The 12,995-nt window shown below is 53.4% G+C and overlaps 1 protein-coding gene and 1 long non-coding RNA gene across 4 annotated transcripts in view; one reads left to right on the top strand and one right to left on the bottom strand.

Moving 5' to 3' along the window:
• LOC142571430 (uncharacterized) overlaps window positions 1-3,789 on the bottom strand; it is a 59,957-nt gene extending 56,168 nt beyond the window's left edge. The window contains exon 1 of the long non-coding RNA XR_012825876.1: window positions 3,700-3,789. This is a non-coding gene — a long non-coding RNA (uncharacterized LOC142571430). The remainder of the gene's footprint in view (window positions 1-3,699) is intronic.
• Window positions 1-12,995, top strand: part of LOC142571428 (protein FAM117B-like) — a 218,886-nt gene that overhangs the window by 33,689 nt on the left and 172,202 nt on the right. The window lies entirely within an intron of this gene.

The following is a 12,995-nucleotide window of genomic DNA, read 5'->3' as shown; positions in this document are numbered from 1 at the left end:
GTTCTGATTTCGCGGGCGCGATGTTTACTGCCCATCGGCGTCGCCCGTTAATAACGGCGCGCTGCATGGCAGCACGAGGAGCGCAGGCCGTCCGTTGGCCGTGCGCGGGTCGTTGCCGTGGCTCTTATTGTTTGCCGTCCCCGAAGCCGTCGGGTCAGGGCGGTCGCGTCTCGCCTGCTGGCACGCCCGGTGCGAGTTCCTATATGTCTGGGTAGCGCTGGAAGCGTTTATACCACTGCGGACAGATTCCTTCCTTCCCGGTAACGCTGAGAGTTACGCCGTCCGCATAAGCGATGTACCTGCGAATTTATCGTCTATACAATGGAGGAGAGGTCTGGCTGTCCAGTTTCTTCGGGTGGATTCTGGTCGCTGCCAAGTTCCGCCCTCTGAGCGAACTAGAGGTGACAAGATGGCGAGCGCGCAAATATGGCGGAATTTGAAAATGTCGGAAGCAGCACTCGTGATCTGAACTACTTCTCGAATTCGTCTTAGTATGTTTTCGACGGTGAAATCGCTTATCGCGCACTGTGAGTCAGACCTTGCGGTCTTGTGGCGGGCCTCGTTGCACTGTCGGCCATGCCGCCCTGTTGGGCTTGTGTCGAATGCACGCAGAACCCTCGAGCCCGTTTAAGAAGCTGCCGGGAGACCAGCTGCGTCCTCCAGTCTACATTGCTGTTTTGGCCTAACCAACTATGTTTGGGGTTTGACGGCTGCTTATGGTCACACGGGGTGCACCCTTCAGTCTGTTCGTAGATGTGGGGGCTTGGAGTGCGTTACGGGTTGCAGTTTCATGGCGGAGAGGGGGGGGGGGTCCATTCTAATTTTTCTTTTCTTTTTTGTACCCCTGTTCGATGTGGAAGGCGGTATATCCATGTGCGTTATGAAAGTATAACGCTCTCATCATGCTTGTTAAGGCGAAAGGCTCTTTTCCTTGCTTAAACACAAACGTGGAGGTGTAACACCGTCTGTGTGTCACATGTTGGCATGTTGACGCTACATCCCGACTTTTCACGTCAGTTCGGGGTATTCGAAACACACTTCACGGGCGGGTTTCGTCGTCTGTGACGTCACGGCGGTCGAGGTCAAATAAGTGTACATTTTTACGAAAGCCTGCGGCAAGGATATGCTTAAACAGAGCCGTGACCTGAGGGAAGGTTAGGGGATTCGGACAGCGTCCGAAATTATCGCTGTGGGAATCTACCGTTTATAGGACGACACTTATGTGTGTGTGTGTGTGTATATATATATATATATATATATATATATATATATATATATATATATATATATATATATATAAGCATATAACACGTTCATACTAACATATGTCAGCGATTCAAGTGCTCCCGAAGTGCTTAAGCCACTTCCGCCTCGCAGTTGTACACGCGCCTGACTTTATATCTGGCATCGCGTATGAGTGAAATAGGATTGAAAGCAGTGCGTTGTTGTTAGGACATGCATAACGGGTGGCCATCGTGCCGGTCGGTCTAGAGTTACAGTATGTGGCTCCCGGGCTCCCCGCGGAAGCCGTGTGCGCAGTAACTGTACGTCGGTCGCGCCCTGAGGAGGTGGCGGCCTGCGTGGCGGCAGGATGCGCGTGCGTGTACTCGCAGCGGCCGAAGGCGCGCCGCTCAGATGTGGCCGGCGCGCGGCCTCCCGAGCGGGAACAATGGACACCGAGCTGCGCGGCCGTCGTCGGCGCAGGGCTGCCATTAGCGGGGAAAACAAAAGGCCGCGCGTCCAGCCTGATTTGTCATCTTCAACGGCGCGCGCTGCTCGCACCAGCGTCATTCTCGGGGGAAAACTGCAGCGAGGGGAAACTCAATGTCCAGCCGGGTTCAATGCCCCCCCCCCCCCCTTTACTCCCCCTTGCTGCTATTTTCTTTAACCTTTTTTCTTTTTTGTTTTCCTCTGTGGAATGTCTGGCACGCAGTTTCGTTCCTTCTTTTCTTTTTCTCTTCTATCACACTGTCCCTCACTCCACGGTCGCGCTTTGAGGCGTCTCGGCGAACTCGTGGTGGCGCTTAATTAGGGCCAGGAACAGCAGGAGCTGCTCTCAAGCCCGGTTACAGCGAATGCTGAAGCACAGTCGAAAAAAATCGCAGCGTCCTTTAAGATATCTCTTAAGAGGTGAACGGCGAAAGCCTACTTTTGCTCCTCTTATCATTCGCCTCTTTCTCTTCTTTCTTTTAGTTATTACTGCTTACTAATAAACATTTTTAGTCACTTGTAATCAATTGTGGTCATTACAAGCCGTCGTTACACATATTGGTCATTTCGGAGTCATTGGTAGTCGTTACAAGCCATTAGTAGTCATTATTAGTCATTACTATTCATTATTAACATCTACCAATCTGTATTATAACGTTATCATTCACTAACTGTCACTATCAATCAATTTTCATTCTTTAATCTGTCTTCATATGGCGTGATGACGCTTCAGTGTACACTCCGGCGGTCAGGTCCGCTGACATGAACATCACCACGAGAAAGGATCTCGCCTTAATAAGGCCCTGGCGCACGTCGGAGCCCCGCGGTCCCTGAAATACTTGGCGTTCTCTCCAGTTACTCGACGCATAGTGTAGCGGGACTGGCCTGTCTGATGACATTCTTTGCGCCCACGTAAAAAAAACAAAAACAAGAAAAAAACAACAAAAAGACACCCGAGCTGCACGCAGTGATTGTACGCGGAACCGACGTCCGACGCACACTCCCGCTGCAGTGGCGTAATTTTCCTCAAATCAAACGCACAACACAGACGAAACGTGGTTAGACTATAGCGACAGTGGTGGCCGGGCAATGCGCGGTAGATTCGACGGAAGGGCGCGCGTAGAGTGCGATGTTGAGTTTGAAAGGGGCGCGATACCGTTGTGACAATGCGCTTACTTCGATTTGTTGAATTTAGTAGTTGACACGGCACTGCGCGTGTTCGTACAGCGGAGCTCTGAAATGTTCTGTGTTCAACGTTCTGCACTTCTGAATCCAAGTCTAGTTCTTGTAGTGCAATGACAGCGCATCAGTGACCGTACATAATCTCCGCGGTGTACGTGGCGCATGCGGAACGGGCTCAGCCCGCGTGCCACGCCTGCCGGGCTGCCAGCCCCGGCGGCGCTCTCGATTGTCGCGCATTGTTCGTCCGCCGACGGCGCCCGCTGACGGGGGGACGCGGCGGGGCGCGCTGCCGCCTGCGTCATCCCGGCGAGCGAGCTGCGCCCGCAGTTTCTTGCGGGATTTGATACGGACCTCTGTGGCGTCTTGTGTACGGCGTCTGCAAGAGGACGCGTGACCGTCTGGCTTCGCAAATTGACCGTTCTCGAAAAAAAAAAAAAAGAGAGATTGCGTCATAAATGCGACAGTTCGCAGTGATAATGCATGCGCACAGAGGCTCACTGCCTTCGTGCCTTTAGAGAAAATAAGATTGCCAGGAAGTTAAGAAATATCAATTCTATAACAGAAAGATATCGAAATAGGGAACCCAAAGTTAGTACCAACCCTTACAAAATTAGTTTGTGTTCGTGGGCGTGCAAAGCCGATTGGGGCCTCTGTTTCTAAAGCTCTCCAATAAAAAAAACATGCAGATCCAAGGCATTGTGGGAATCGATTTAAGCGAAGCTTTGTCTGCTGTTTGCGTTAATTGACGTTATTTGGCGGGGATATATCGACGTCATACGAGAGTCGTGACGGGAGGTGAAATGTTACCTTGCCTGCTCCGCTTGTGTTTGTGGTTCTTGCTCCTTTCGACGCTTTATGCGAGCCTTCGTCTCGTCAGCACAAAGTGCACGCTTCGGCGACATTCTGGGTTGTAGTGTTGTAGCTGACAAAACTGCCTCCTCTCTCTCTATTCCCTCGCTAACATTCTCCCCACCTCCTCCCTCTACTGTCGTTGCTGTTGCAGGTGAGCACGGAGACAATTAGCGCGGCTGCTCCTGCGCAGCATTTGTGAGGGGTCACGCCTAGTTAGGCGTCCAGAGGGCAACGTGCAGATGCGACGCGGCGTAAATCTTGACACGAGCTTCTCTGGCTGTCTTTCCTTTGTGCCACACTTCTGTCGTGTACTAACGCTAGAGTTACTGTATATGCTACCGTAGTAGCATATACTGCGGTAGCACATACAGTAACTCTAACTAACGCGAACGCGTTAAGGGCCCCGTGTCGCAGAAATTCCGGTGTCGATGCCGCAGGCTTCTCTTGGCGAATAATCATTCTGAACCACAACTGCGCAGGCCCTCCATGTGGCGCATACCTTGTCTTACATTCTTTACAAAGTTATTCCTCGGAATTTTGAGAATGACAGCTCATAAACAAATCCCACGAAACAAAGCACCGACAGGGCATGCCTTTTATGTTTTTGTGACATGGCCACGTCTCGACCACGTCCTGACGTGGCCGGCGTTAGCGGCGTGAGAGCAGCAGCAGCAGTGGGAAAGCGGAAGGAAGAGGCAAAGAAAGCTCCGCTGTATTACCCCGGCAGCGATGTCTGAAGGCAAAAAGCACGGAGGTTAGACATATCCGCGTACTGCCCACGACTCCCGTGGCTGACTTGAGGCGCGTTCCCACCAGCAGCTCCCGCGCGACAGGGGCGCTTCTCGCCGAGTTTCACTCGTCTCGCGCGCGCCCGGCCGGCATGCATCGTGCGGCTGCGGACCCGCCGAGACGCAGCTGCGGCTGCTGCGCTCCGTTATGGTGGCCTCCATAGCTCCGTGGCGCGCCGCGACATGTTTCGCGTGGGGCAGTTTGTGTATACACGCGTTGCGAACGTATACACCGCACGCTCATGACTCTACGTAGCCGCGTATATGTGAATGCAACAGTAGCTAATATTTCATCGCATTTCTGAAGCGAATCGCATGCGCCTGCGAACGGCGGGCGCGAGGAAGGCGAGATGCATTAATGCGAGCCATGGAGAACGGCGAGGCATTTCACGCGGTGAGTGTCAGCCGCAGTAAGTGGCGCAAGCAGCCATGTTGCCGATGCTCGGAAAGCCCGTATAAAAAGAGAGAACCTAACATCGACAAGCGCCGATGTGTGTAGCGTCGAACGTATAGAAACAAGCTGACGGACCTACTCGCCATCGGTTGACGAGTCATCGACGATATTCATACGAATTCCTACGATGACTACGCTCGTCGGCTGCACAGTAAATGCTCAACCACGAGTGGCGGCGTGTGTTCGTCATTTATGTCCCCGAGTCGCTTAGCCAGCCAGAGGTCGACTCTCTCCATTGGTCGTTCTATCGCCGTTTCGTACGCCCGGAGCAACCGCGCGACCAAGCAAACGCCTTCTGAGCTTCACCTGCGGCCGAATCCAGGTGGCGGGAGGTTAAGACGGTAGCGGTTGTTTGGGATCGCACCGCTGGTACGATCTGTTGGGAACTCGGCGCTGACGCCCGTGGTTGTACCTGGGTCGCAAGCCCCAAGGGTAGCGTTGGCCTGGCGGCCTGGGGTACAACTGGAAGCATCCGAAGGTCCCGGCAAAGCATGAGTCGACTGGTAACAACGAAACAACTTGTTTATTTTAACATCGCAAAGAGTTGGCGGTCAGGTTGACCGAAGTAGAGAGACGGGAGAGCACTTTACTCTACAGAAGAAATCGGAGCCCTCCTTTTTGGCGTCCGGGGGCAGCTGTTTTTATACTCTCGCAGTTGAGGGCAAGAAGGAACCCCTCAAAAGACGAGCACGTGAATGTACAATGGGCTAATGGTGACGCACACTGTCGTAGCGCTGCCGTAGCACCATGTCGAGCACGATCTCGTAGCACCCTGTCGAGCACGATCTCGTAGCACCCTGTTGTAGCGCTGCCGGTCGGGCACAATGACTGTAATGAGAGGATGATCCCTGCTTTGGCATCGCCTGTTTCGGGCACAATGACTGGAATGAGAGGATGATCCCTGCTTTGGCATCGCCTGTTTCGGGCACAATGACTGGAATGAGAGGATGATCCCTGCTTTGGCATCGCCTGTTTCGGGCACAATGACTGGAATGAGAGGGTGATCCTTTGCGGTCGCATCGCCGCAGTCGCGCCTGGAAACACCTGCCGATGAGTGTTGCGGCGACGACGATCGGGCCAAAATGTCTGCCGCCCCGCCGCAGTCGCGCCGGCAAAACCACGTGTCGCAGGCGAAACGCAACAGACCGCCCCGCCGGGGGAAGGAGATCCCGATGGACAGGGGACTGCATCCGCTGTCCGGAGGGATGTCGCTCGATGATGCTCATAACCGAAGTCGGGCGTCCCTCGACGTTTCTTGAGCGCAGCGCACAGAGAAGGCCTCGTTCTCTTGTTCAGGTTCGCACGGGACACTGCAAAGTGACTTCGGGAGAGTTCACATTTTTGTTCTCGTTCCCGGCAAGCGTTAGAACTACGCTGAAACTCAACCGCTCAGTCAGCAAGCACGGCACAACCCTCACTAAGCCCTGCCAGGCTCTTTCCCCTTTTTATACCACTGCCTAGTTCCTTACAGTAGTCTAGCATCACTCAGAACGCGTCCACAAATTGAAAAATTGCACTAGAAAGCATATCATCACTTTGAAACACTAAACAAAAGCAATATGTTAAAAAAAATCCTGCCTCAGGAAGAAAAAACATCAGTAACAAACAATTTTGAGGCTGATTCCTACGTTAGGGGCTTCGACTTAAGCCATCGGCGTTACCGTTGAGACTCCCCTTTTTGTAACGCACCTCAAAGGAATATTGTTGTAAAGCGAGGCTCCAGCGCAGGAGGCGGCCATTTTTGGGAGAGATGGTCTGCAGCCATTGGAGAGGGCAGTGATCCGTCTCAATGATAAACCTCGAGCCGGCTAGATAGCATGACAATTTCTGAACGGCCCACACGAGACACGCACACTCTTTCTCGGTGGCGCTATACGCCTGCTCACGACTGGTCAGCTTACGACTAGCATACAGGACGGGGTGTTCTACTTCTCCCTTTTCCCGTTGGCACAGTACAACGCCCATGCCTCGCTCACTAGCATCGCACTGAACAATGAACCCTTTTGTATAGTCTGGCGATCGTAGCACAGGCTGGCTTGTTAGGGCACTCTTTAGGGCGCTAAAAGCTCTTTCCTTTGTCTCGTCCCAGACGACTGTTTGAGGCTCTGTTTTTCTTAGAGCATCCGTCAGGGGAGCCGCGATATCAGAGTACCTAGGGATGTACCTCTGATAGTAGCTGGCGACACCCAAGAACGACCGAATATCGGTCTTGGTGCGCGGTTGCGGAAAGTCTCGCACAGCGGCCACTTTTATTTCAGAGGGGCGGCGACGACCCTGACCAATCACGTGACCGAGGTAGACAACCTCGGCCTGTGCTAACTGGCACTTAGGAGCCTTGACTGTCAAGCCCGCTTCGCGCAGGCGGGTTAGCACTGCCCGCAAGTGTGTCACATGCTCAGACCAGGATGCGGAGAATATCGCTACGTCGTCTAGATACGGTAAAGCGAATTCTTGCTGTCCCCGCAACACTTTATCCATGAGGCTTGAAAAACAGTATGGCGCGTTCTTCAAACCAAAACTCAACACTTTAGGACGGAATGTTCCCATTGGTGAAATGAACGCCGCATACCTACTAGCCTCTTCTGTAAGTGGAACCTGCCAATAACCCCTGACAAGATCTAGGGTGGAAATAAACTGAGCGCTACTAACTTTCTCAAGGCGCTCCTCGATGTTAGGGATCGGATAAATTTGATCCTTAGTGATGGAATTAAGCCTGCGGTAGTCGACGCAAGGACGAGGTTCCTTGCCCGGTACCTCAACTAAAATCAAAGGGGAGGTATAATCACTCTCACCTGCCTCAATAACACCGAGCTGTAGCATTTTCTTTACCTCAGCCTCCATAATATCGCTCTGGCGGGGTGACACCCGATACGCCTTGGATCGTACTGGCTCTGGGGAGGTAAGTTCTATATCATGAGTAAGTACAGAAGTCCTACCAGGCCTCTCAGAGAACAGACCTTGAAACTCTTGTAATAGCTGGTGTAGTTCGGTTTTCTGCTCAGGCGACAGCGGCGCTTTACTGATAAGGTCACTAATGACTTGACCGGTGTCTTCCCTGTTCGTCACTGAGCCTAGTCCCGGAAGCTCGACCGGAAGCTCTTCAGGAACGTTTACCATCATGCACACCACTGCTTCCCTTTGTCTATAAGGTTTGAGCAGATTACAGTGGTAAACTTGCTGTGCTTTCCGCTTTCCTGGCAGACTTACCACGTAGTTAACGTCCGACAGTTTCTGAACAATTCGTGCTGGGCCCTCCCACTGCACGTCTAGTTTGTTGTTTAGCGATGTGCGCAATATCATGACCTCATCGCCAACCTCAAAACGACGGGCCCTGGCTGTCCGATCATAATAAACCTTGGCCCTCTGCTGGGCCTTTGTCATTGCTTCACCTGACAACTCCTGTGCCCTTCTTAAGCGTTCGAGGAGCTTAAGCACGTACTCCACCACGACTGGGTCGTCGCCCCTACCTTCCCATGATTCTCGAAGCATGCGAAGCGGAGATCGAAGCGAGCGACCGTACACCAGTTCAGCTGGCGAAAACCCCGTAGCCGCATGCGGCGCGGTCCTTAAAGCAAACATCACCCCAGGCAGACACAGCTCCCAGTCAGTTCGATGTTCAAAACACAACGCTCTCAACACGCGCTTCATGACGGAGTGGAGCTTCTCAACGGAATTCGACTGTGGGTGGTACACTGAGCTGTGTAACAGCTTTACCCCACACCTTTCGAGAAAAGTTGTCGTCAAAGCGCTTGTAAACACTGTGCCCTGATCTGATTGGATTTCCGCAGGGAAACCAACTCGCGCAAATATGGACAGTAGTGCATTAACTATCTCAACTGAGCTGAGTTCTTTAAGCGGCACTGCTTCAGGGAACTTTGTCGCTGGGCAGATCACAGTCAAAATGTGTCTGTACCCCGTGGCTGTTACCGGCAGAGGTCCCACAGTATCAATAACGAGCCGTCTAAAAGGCTCCGTAATGATAGGTACCAATTTCAACGGCGCCCTCGATTTGTCCCCTGGTTTGCCCACCCGCTGACAAGTGTCACATGTCCTCACGAAATGGTCTGCGTCCCGAAAACACCCTGGCCAATAGTACTCTTGCAAGAGACGGTCCTTAGTTTTCTTAACTCCTAGGTGTCCGGACCACGAACCCCCGTGTGACAAGCGCAACAGATCCTGACGATAGCATTGAGGCACGACCAGCTGATCGAACTCCACTCCTCTGCGGTCTAGATACTTCCGGTACAGGACTCCACCTCTTTCCACAAAACGCGCAGTTTTCCTGGCGATACCTTCTTTGACATTGCAGCGCACGTTTTCCAGGCTGCCATCCTTTTTTTGCTCGGCTATCAAAGCCGTCCGGCTGACTTTTAGCAACCTATCAAGTCCGTCTGACGTAGGCGCGATGAGCAAATCAGTAGATAGCTCTTCTAACTTTCCCGAATCGGGATTTTCCTCTCCAGTATCTGGCGCCTTTAACGTTACAGACTCAAGTTTATTCAGTTCGGGCGTGCTCTGAATATCAGCTTGCTGCGCCTCTGACCCTTTTTCGTTGTTTGATAACGTCGGCCCCGCAACTACCGCCTTTGCAGCGAGCTCCCGAACCTTCGATCTGGTTAAGGCCTGAACACTAGCTTCACCAAACAAAAGCCCCTTCTCGCGCAGGAGGTGATCGGACCTGTTTGAAAACAAGTACGGGTACTGGGGTGGCAGCATAGATGACACTGCCGCCTCTGTCTCAAGCGCTCCGAAAGGTCCTTCAATAAGCACTTTTGCTACCGGCAGGCACACGCTATGAGCTTCCACGGCTTGCTTGATCCATGCGCACTCGCCCGTGAACATATGGGGTTCTACGTAAGACGGGTGAACTACATCCATCGTAGCTGCGGAATCGCGAAGCACTCGGCACTCTTTCCCGTTCACGAGGAGGTCTCGCATGTAAGGCTCGAGAAGCTTCATGTTCTCGTCAGTGCTGCCTATTGAAAAAAACACAACTTTTGGTGTTGTTTCCGGACACTGCGCCGAAAAGTGACCCGGCTTCTGGCACGTATAACAAACGCCCGCTCGCCTCATCTCGAACCGCTTTCTGCGTTCGGCTTCGGCTGCCGCCGTCTCTTTACGTTTGGTCGGACTGCTTTCACTTGCATCCTCACTACGCGTGTTCCCCTTTGCTCTCATGGGTGTGAACTTCGGCCTCTCAAACTTCGAGCCAAATTCACCCTTTTGACCGTCCTTAGCTCCGCGAGCTCGACGCGTCACAAACTCCTCGGCTAGCTCAGCGGCTCTAGCCACCGTACTCACGTCTGGCCTATCCAAGACCCAGTATCGCACGTTCTCCGGTAACCGACTATAAAACTGTTCTAGCCCGAAACACTGCAGAACTTTATCGTGGTCACCAAACGCTTTCTCTTCTTTGAGCCACTCCTGCATGTTCGACATAAGCCTATACGCAATCTCTGTATATGACTCACTTCTGCCTTTCTCATTTTCCCGAAACTTCCGACGGAACGCCTCCGCAGACAGCCGGTACTTTTTTAGAAGACTCGATTTCACTGTGTCGAAATCCTCTGCCTCCTCTCTATCCAAGCGAGCGACTACGTCGGCCGCCTCGCCGGGTAACAAAGTGAGCAAGCGCTGTGGCCACGTTTCCCGAGAGAACCCCTGCTTCTCGCACGTTCGCTCAAAGTTAACCAGGAACAAACCAATGTCCTCTCCAAGCTTAAACGGCCGCATCAGGTCAGTCATTTTGAACAATACGCGTTCTCCTGCACCGTGTGCCTGACTTCCATTACGAGCGCGTTCCATCTCTACCTCAAGACGCTTCATTTCCAAAGCGTGTTGACGGTCACGCTCTTGTTGCTCTCGCTCTTTCTGTTCTTTACGTTCACGCTCTTCTTTTTCTTTTGCAGTCTCCCTCTCTTCAATAGTCTCAAGGCATTCCGACAGCTCGTCATCCTCAGCCTCTAACTCAAGAATAGCCTTTAGCAGTTCTGGTTTTCTGAGTTTGTCTGAGACATCCAGACCCAACTCTCTTGCAAGCTCCAACAATTTCGGTTTGCGCAACGACTTCAAATCCATGGCTGCTCTGAATGCTGCTTTCTCTACTGCTTACTATTGTCTTGCCGCAAACTAACCCGGCAGCAACGACAACCACAATTACCAGCTCTGTTTCTAACACTAACAAAAGCCTGGCAAAGCTCAGAAGAAGAAAGTCCCGCACTCACCAAACCTCGCAGGCAGGAATTCCGCGCAGTCGTTCCGCTGCAGGCAACCAGTCGTCACACAGGGCTCGTTGCACTGCTCCCGGATCGTCGTTGAGCTGCTCAGCATACAGTCAACTGCATCTCTTCGCTGCTGGCCTCCGTTGTCGCGATCTCACCGCTGGCAGACAGTTGTTTGAAGTCGGAGGCGATCTCACCGCTGCCAACCAGATGTTTGGGATCGCACCGCTGGTACGATCTGTTGGGAACTCGGCGCTGACGCCCGTGGTTGTACCTGGGTCGCAAGCCCCAAGGGTAGCGTTGGCCTGGCGGCCTGGGGTACAACTGGAAGCATCCGAAGGTCCCGGCAAAGCATGAGTCGACTGGTAACAACGAAACAACTTGTTTATTTTAACATCGCAAAGAGTTGGCGGTCAGGTTGACCGAAGTAGAGAGACGGGAGAGCACTTTACTCTACAGAAGAAATCGGAGCCCTCCTTTTTGGCGTCCGGGGGCAGCTGTTTTTATACTCTCGCAGTTGAGGGCAAGAAGGAACCCCTCAAAAGACGAGCACGTGAATGTACAATGGGCTAATGGTGACGCACACTGTCGTAGCGCTGCCGTAGCACCATGTCGAGCACGATCTCGTAGCACCCTGTCGAGCACGATCTCGTAGCACCCTGTTGTAGCGCTGCCGGTCGGGCACAATGACTGTAATGAGAGGATGATCCCTGCTTTGGCATCGCCTGTTTCGGGCACAATGACTGGAATGAGAGGATGATCCCTGCTTTGGCATCGCCTGTTTCGGGCACAATGACTGGAATGAGAGGATGATCCCTGCTTTGGCATCGCCTGTTTCGGGCACAATGACTGGAATGAGAGGGTGATCCTTTGCGGTCGCATCGCCGCAGTCGCGCCTGGAAACACCTGCCGATGAGTGTTGCGGCGACGACGATCGGGCCAAAATGTCTGCCGCCCCGCCGCAGTCGCGCCGGCAAAACCACGTGTCGCAGGCGAAACGCAACACGGTGCGATGATAGCCGTACACCTGTTGTGTCCCGTAAAAATCGTTCAACTCGAGTGTGAACGGTCGTTCTGTTAAACACCACATTTGCGGTCGCGGTAGCCGCCCGGCGGACGGTGGCTCGTAAGGTATGCAGCTGGTGATTGTTGCCTGGAAACTCGAGCCGCTGTATACTGGCTCGGCGCCGTGGTGTGGTGCGCTTCAGAAGCCCTTCTGGTTCTGAAGCAGCGTGCGGCAGAATTTATTCTACGCACACACGCGCGCGCGACACGAGGGATGCCGCACTTCGAGACTCCGCAGCCGAAAGGCCGATTTACGCTCGAGCCGCCCATCGCCGCAAGCCGCACCGCACGCATGCGGTCGCGCGAAAAATTGCACGTATCCAGCACTTGTGCGCAAATTACCGCTTACACTGTGTGCACAGTGTATACCTTACACATTGTAAACCGAAGTTTGTGCACACGTGTTTAATACGTGCAATCTTTCGCGCGACCGCACGCGTGCGGTGCGGCTTGCGGCGATGGGCGGCTCGAGCGTAAATCGGCCCTCGGCTTGTGCCGAAGTGCGGCCCGCCCAGCTCGGGGCGGCGGAGCCGAGGAATCCGTCCCGTTCATTTCCACGCACTCGACGCGTCTCCCGTTCATTCCTTGACATTTGTTTCGCGATTCCACGCCAGCGCCGGTCGCGCGTCCGGGGTTCGCGCCACTCGCCGTCTCGAATTCATTCGGCCCGCGCGCGACGAGGCCAATGAAGGGCCGCTCGGCCGAGCCAGCGCGGCGAGTGCG

This window comes from Dermacentor variabilis, chromosome 2, assembly GCF_050947875.1.
Source record: "Dermacentor variabilis isolate Ectoservices chromosome 2, ASM5094787v1, whole genome shotgun sequence".
NCBI classification, from domain to species: Eukaryota; Metazoa; Arthropoda; class Arachnida; order Ixodida; family Ixodidae; genus Dermacentor; species Dermacentor variabilis.
The sequence above is the reverse complement of the archived record's forward strand: the minus strand, read 5'-3'. Positions and strand labels throughout refer to the sequence as shown.